An 8,271-nucleotide genomic window follows, 5' to 3' on the forward strand; every position below is an offset into this window, starting at 1 on the left:
AAAAAAAGAAAAAAAAAATTGATGTTAATTTGGATTTTTTTGGTTTACTTTAAAATGATTTTTTAAAAATAAAATAAAATAAAAGATCCAAGAGTTACATGACGAACTTGTGACTTTATTAGCCTGTTTAAGCTGACATAACATATATAGACTTCACCGGAAAATTTTGTTTGTAAATCGATTTTCTTTTTTCCGTAAAAAAAAAAAATTGTTCTAAATTTTAATGGGTGATTTTAGTATTTCTTGTATTTGACTTTATGATTTTTGCTTGTGTTTAATTTTAGTAATTTGTCAATCAAATCTTACCGAAATTAAAATATTCATCAATCATATATATATTGAAGATCCAAAGATTTTTGTGTTAATGGAATTATGTATGATTCAAATACAAAATACAATGGGTTGATTGAAGTAATAGCAACTCAATCGAAGATAGACACAAATTATGTTCAAATTGAAATTCGTTACATAGTTAGTGATAGTTGTCCGTCAATGATATGTTTTGTGTATGACTAATATATTTTTTGAAGGTAAGAGTATCAACTAAATTCTTGCATACAGTGACTGATGGGGCTAAAAATTTATAATTTATCTGTGAAGTCGAAAATATAGTTATGGACAATTTCAGTTAGATGAGATACCTTGTAGCTATGCCATGACAGTTATTATGTACAGAAATGCAATACCAGTTAAACCTTTTCCTTGTGAAAGTACGTAGAAAGGTCAAGGGTTAGATATCATAGAGAGGGTCACAATCAGACAAGATATCACAAACATTACCATGTGTTTAGTCAACATGCATTTTAGTTCTTAAAGTTGTTAATTAAATGAATGATATTTTTTGGATAATATTTTTTAAATAACATTTGATGCTTATTATTCAGAAGTTTTCAAAGTTTAAATTCATTCATATATAGTTTTCAATATATTTTTGCTCATCATGTGAATAATATGTTTCAATAGATTTGTGCAGAAATATAGCAAAGAGCAACTCGATGAATATGAACACAACCATGAGTGCCTCCCTAGTGGATATAACATTACATTCTTTAAGCTTGATATGTGTATATGTATTAAATAACATATTCAGCTCTTGATTTGTGTTTTAAGCAAAAGATAATTTATTTATTTTTTTATATCATGAAAATATTTTATAAGCTAAACAATGTCTCAAGCTAAAATAAAAATAGAACCACCAAACAATAAAATCAGCTGAGTTCAGAGACATAACTTGCCAACTTGATACCCATGCAAATCCTAAATATAAAGCTAAAGATTAGACCGTTGTTTACTTTGTTCCCCTTAGCCCACTCGTTACTGATAATATAGCTTACTCCCAAACAATAAAATTTAGGTCTAGTGACAATTTTCCTTCAAATTTTAGGTTCTATACAATTAACAGCATCCCAGTAACAAAATGGGCAAACTAGAAATTTTGATTCAAGAATGTTCAAAAAATTAATATATATATTTCTAAAATTAGCTTTAATTTTGACCTATATTCACAATATAATTTCTGTATGCACAATATAATTTTTTGATAAGCGTGTATGTAGCTACACCATTTCCAGTAAATCACTTAATGTCTGTTTGGATGGTGGTTTCCCATGGTATGGTATAATATGATATGGTTACCAAGAGAGTCATGTTTGTTTTGATTGTTTTTTAAAAGGTATGGTATGGTTCCTTTTCATGATTTGGTAATCATGAAATCCCTCAATTTACAGAATCACCGATTTGGTGATATCCCATGATTTTCTTCTTTCTTTTTTCAATTATGCCCTTATCTAACACTAATAAATCTTATTTTACCCTTTATCCTATATTGCTTTCAACTCTAAATACGTTATTATTTTTATGATTTTTTACTCATCGTTTTCCTATGTGGGGTTCTCCCGTGGTTCTCCTCTGCGTTCTTCTGCCTTCAGTCTCCTCTTCTGCGCTCGTTCTCTCTTTCTAGATTTGTCTTTTTAAACTTAACTGGTTATTATTTTCTTTTTGTGTTCTTGTCCGTCGAATGACTTATTTGTCAAGAAATTGATCAAGTATGAAATTATGTCAGACATTCTACTCCTTCTCTATTCTGATTTCAACGTGTATTCTGTGAGTCAATTCCGAAATTCGTAAGTGATTCAACTTAGGATTCCAATTCTTTGTCACTATGCCAACTTTATTGGACTACATGAATCCGTTTGAGCACATGAATGGCTGAAAGTTTATCCATAAGTTATTATACATATTGATTGTTTTCATACTATTTTAATTAGTACACAGTACATACTGAGGAATAGAGCAAGCATCCCATAGTTCATGAAAAAGAAACATCCAGCCTTTATGTACAATGCATTATTCCATTCATATCAGTTCTCAAGGAAGGGTGATGATGCATTCAATCTTTTGATTCCATTTTTATAGTAGATATGCATCCTTAGTTTGTAATTCTTCAACAAATTTCTAAAATAATATAAACTAAAAGTTCTACTAGATTATTCACTGATAGCACTTGATTGAATATGCAAATCAGGAACAACTAAAACTAACAATAACAACCTCAAGAAGAAAAATATGATGGAGAAACAATTAACTTAATATATTTACAAAGTATGATTTGTGATAAATTTATAGAAAAAAATTATTTTATTAATAATTATTGATAAATTTAAAATTTATAATTATTAAGAACATCTTAATAAACTTATCCATTACAATACAGTACCATACCATCAAACCAAACAATAAATCTATTATTAAACAACCGTAAACAATACAGTTCATCCAAACATTGTATTGTACTATATAAACTGTGGCAAACCACAATCCAAATAAGGTGTTACCAACATTGTTTAAATGCAATAAAAGAGGAAAATGATATTAAACAGAACAACGAAATGAAGAAAAAGAACACTATTTTCAACCCAATCCCTCAATTTTTCATCAACTTGTAACTGAAAAAAAAAAAGAAAGTAAAAACATAAACCTAGACAACAACAAACGAAGCTCCACAAATATTAAATCCATAGTAAAAACATAAGAATAACTCTTTCCTTGATAAGAGAAAATACCCAACCTTAAAAATTTTAGAAATTTGTAACAAATATATGCTAAAATCTCTGATATATCTCACAGAAACAACAATTCGTACTACTACTACTACAAAATGAAGATCCCAAAAAGACAAAAACAATAATGAAACAACTGAATAGTAGTAAATACTACTACAAAGAAAAAAATCAGCCAAATAGAAATAAGATTAAAAAGTGTCATATCAAAACAAGTTCAGGGGATGATCGAAATCACTCCAAAATCATCACATCAACATAATAAACATAAAATAAAATAATAAAGTCTAAAAACATATCAGTTTAATCCAAAGCAACAATCAATAACCAAAATAGTTTAATTTTCAACTTTAAATCTTCTTATAATCTTGCTTTGTACGATGAAGAATCTGAACATTTAGAACTGCGTCTTTGCGAATCTTTGGTCCATCAAATCTGCTAGTGACATTTTCAGTAACCTCACTATCACTTACGCCACCATCATTTTATTTTCTTCTAGCATAATCTCATAAGAGAGCAACATATTTTAACAGATAAAATATTAACTGTATATTTACTTCAACATCGTTGTAACCTATAATATTAAAAAATAAAAAAGATGAGATCAACTAATAAAGGATGAGAAGCGTGTAAAGAAAGAAGAAACAAAATGGTGTAAAACTTGAAGAAAGTAAAAGACTTTACACTTTCTGAAAAGAGAAAGTAGGTGTAAAATTAGAAAGTAAAAGACTACTCTCTTTCTGAAAAAGTAAAAAGGGGAAAAAAGATGCACGGTTATTTATGTAGTTTGAAAGAGATTAGGATAAATACTAACCATAATTAATAAACGTTTAAAAAAAATTAATAATAATTTGTTAAATCTGCTATAACTTGTAATTAAAAATACATTTAAATAATTATTAAAAAATAATGTTATATATTGCAATAAACAATTTAATAACTATATACAATATAATTTTTCCGCGCATATATATATATATATATATAGTCCATTTGTGCTAGAAGTGAGTTGGGCTGGGCTGAAATTTGGTCTGGCCCAGCCCAATAAATTGATCAGTTTTTGTGGTAGCAATTGCCCCAGTAACCAGTTTCACATTGCTATTTCAAAATTATTTAACTTATAGCCGGTTTTGCCAAACTTTTCATGAAAGCTTTGCTATTAATAGAAATTCTATGACACCAGAGTAATATGCGATGAACTAATGTATATATTCATGAAAGCTTTGCTATTAATAGAAATTCTATGACAGAGTAAGATGCTTGAGACACATTCTTTTACCTCAATTCCTAAATTTCGATTTTTAGAACACACTCTGAAAAAAAGAAATTTTTTGGGTCAAAAATTATTTTTATAAAAAGTATTTTGTACTCTTTAGCAAAACATGAAAATGTATTTTCAAAAAATATTTTTTCATTCACCAACTTAACACTAGAAAATATTTTCCATTCACCAACCAAACATAAGAAAATAAGTAAGATAACAACTTCTTTTTCATAAAAATATTTCCTAGAAAATATTTTCCTTCATACCAAACTCACTCAAAGTGAACTCTTTTTTCCAGAAAAATGAAATTTTTTTATAGCTAAAAGGCCCTAACAACCTGTTTGGATGGTGGTTTGCCATGGTTTCATAATGTATGGTATAGTATGGTATGGTATGATATGGTACAGTATGGTTTGTACCATGTTTGGATGGACTACACCGTTCACTGTGATTTTGATAATAGTTTTTTTGTTTGGATTGATGGTATGGTATTGTATGTTAATGGATAATTTTACTAAAATACCCCTACTTGTTATAAATTTTCAATGAGGGTATTGATGACGTCGTTTTCTCTGTCAGCTACGTTGAGCTCATCGACCCACCTCCTTCTTCCACTTCCCACCGTCCCCGTCGTGGTCGGCCTCCCAAAATGCCTATACCTATATCTATTCTACTCGAAAATGGAAAAACCCTAAAAGGCGTTACTGGGGTAGCAGCGTCTCTTATTTCTTCTGAAGATACTACTATGTTAAATGCTAGGGTGGTGCCGGAGATGGATGTTGTAGTTGAGAAAGAGAGTATATAAGATTAAGAAGAGTAAAATGGTATAATGGGTTTTAATAAAATTATATAAGGGTAAAGTTGAAAAAAAAAAAGGGAGAACCATGCCACACCACCAAATTGGTGGTTCAAGAAATTGCCTCATTCCATGATTATCAAATCATGGAATAGTAACATACCATACCACCATTTTTAGAAAATCATGGAAACAAACATGATTCCCATAGTAACCATACCATACCATACCATGGCAAACCACCATCCAAACAGGCTGTAAATCTCTTCCAATTCATAAGACTTAGTTTGAAATACACTCTCTCACACGCACATAGTGCTCCATTTCTTTTTAGCTACCCATGTTGATTGAAAGGAATTTTAAACTATTTGGGCGTTTTCTTTCCTTGTTTAATCATTATTAATGAATTATGTCCTAATACTAAGAATCTATTTAGCCATGAAAATTAAAAACCTATTGACTTTATTGGTATTTTTGAAATTGCAAACAGAGTTGGAGTTGCGTTTTGCCATAGTATTATCAAAAATATTTTAGACTTTGAATATATTTTTTTATAAAGTGATAGGAAGAATTGAGTAAAAAAAAAATGAAAACACCTCAAGAGCTACTTTTCAAAAAGTAAAAAAATTGCTAAACGTATTCCGCAGTATGTTTTTTATTTTCATGGCCAAACAGTTAAAATAGAAAGAGAAGATATGGCTTCTCTCACTAACACACTGTTTGGATGGTGGTTTTTTATGGTATCATATGGTATGGCTACTAAGAGAACTATATTCGTTTTGATTGTTTCTTAAAATGTATGGTATAGTTTAATTCCATGGTTTGATAACTATGAAAACCCTCACTTTATGTAACCATCGATTTAGTGGTATTCATGATTTACTTATTTTTTTAATTATGTTTTTATTTAATATTATATAATTTTATTTTATCCTTTACCTTATATTATTTAACTCCATCTCATACCCCTCTCCCCCCTCCCCTCCCGCGCCCAAAAAGAAATTATTTTCAAACCAAAAATTCTTAGCCCGCCACCTACACTAACTAAGACCCCATCCCTTACCAAATCCCCACCCTAATTTTTTTGAAAAAAAGTTATTATTTAAAAGAAAATTCAAAACTTTTTCTTACTCCACCCTCACCCACCACTTACCAATCCCTCTCCCGAATCAATTTTTTTATTTTTTTAAAAATTTCTTACCCCACCACCCCCTCCCACCCTCCCCCCCCCCCCCCCCCCTGCACCCACCGACAAAAAATATTTTTTAATTTATTTTTTAAAAAGTTTTAAACTTTTTTCTTACCCACCCCAAAATATTTTTTTAACAAAAAGTTCATAATTTTTTTCTTAGTCCACCCTCTTAACCTATTCGCTCATTGTTTTGTGTTAAATATATATAAATATTTTCTATTTCTGTAGCGAACACAAGAAAAATAGTAAGAAACAATTTATTTTCTAGATTTTTTTCTTATATTTTATACCGAACACACCCTTAGCATACACAAAAGATGCATTCAAACTTTGTGCTTGTCGTTGGTGGTCACATTTTAAAACATCAAAATAAAATGAAATTTGTTACTATAAAAAATGAATCCAATTATATTTATTTTGATCTACTCTTGTATTGATTTTCTTAAAATTTAAATGAATATAATAACTTAATGTATTTACATGGCATAATTGGTGATATATTAACAGGAAGAAAATTATTTTACTAACAGTTATTGATAAATTTAACATTTTAAACAATTAAGGACATTTGCATGAACTTACTAGTTACCATACAGTATACGATACCGTCAAATCAAACAATAAAACTGTGATTAAATAGCAGTGAATGATACAGTATATCCAAACATTGTATGAGTACTATACTGTACAGTATAATACTATACCAATTGTTGACACCTAATTTTTACCCTTTACAACTAAGTTTAATTCTGAGTTTCTTTGATTTTAAATGAAATTATAATATTTTTTTATCCTGATAAAAGCTTTTCAGAGTATTTATCTAGGTAATTTTGTCATTTTAAGTAACGATTATATATTTTTATATTCGTGTATACGAGGTTGTATGATTTCGTTACTTAAATATTAATTTTATGAAATATTGGATTTTAATCAAGGCTTATCTTGAAAATAAATTCATATGATTAAAATCTTGATTTAAATATAATTTATTCTCAAAATAATTTATTTGAAAAAAATATCTATTTAATTTTACCAAAATCAAGAAGGTCGGGTTTAAACGATGTATTAATTCGTATCAAATTTTAATTTAATTTAGCCAATCTATTAAATTTGGCCATAATTAAAATCAAATTGACCATAATAGTGATGCAATTGGCCAATTAATTTTTTAATTTGGCTGAAGATTTAATGAGATGATTTAATCCTAAATTGATTGGGGTTATTTTTTAAAATAACCTCAAAACCTTTCCGCCAACATCAATCCCGAAACCAAAAATTCAAATTTTGAATTTCAAAATGTGTACTAGATTATACAATTCCACCACAACCTTATTCTTTTTCTATTTTGAAATTCAAAAATTGTACTAGATTGTACAATTTTACCTCAACCTTGTTCTTTTTTCAATTTTGAATTTCAAAATTTGTACTAGATTGTACAATTCCACCTCAACCTGGTCTTTTTTCCATTTTTGAAATTCAAAATTTGTACTCTAAATCATTTATGACCTCTAACACTTTCTCTGATTTTAAAGGAAAATGATCAGGTGTAACAATTGAGATATGGAGATATTATTCAAAACACTATCTCTAAATCATCATGAGTCAAAAGACTTTATCTTTAAACTATAACTTCTGTTACATTTTGGCATAGTTGCAACAAATTGTTATATTATTAATGAGTGTTGTTTGAGTTATGCAGTTGACATATGCAAGACCGCCTCTAAGAACTAACACAAATCAATCCTCTCAAAGTTTGAGTATTCAATCGAGAAGCTCAGGACGTGAACAAGTCCTTTTAAGGATTTTTGATTCAAAGGATGAAGTTCAAAAAATCAACTTCTATTTTTCATATATATTAGGGTTTTCTACCCTCCAAGAAACTTATTGTATTGTCAGCCTATTCGAGGTGACACATCTTGTTATATTTGGGTTATTCAACCCTTTCAAAAGGACATGCCGA

This window comes from Capsicum annuum, chromosome 11 (genome assembly GCF_002878395.1).
Source record: "Capsicum annuum cultivar UCD-10X-F1 chromosome 11, UCD10Xv1.1, whole genome shotgun sequence".
NCBI classification, from domain to species: domain Eukaryota; kingdom Viridiplantae; phylum Streptophyta; class Magnoliopsida; order Solanales; family Solanaceae; genus Capsicum; species Capsicum annuum.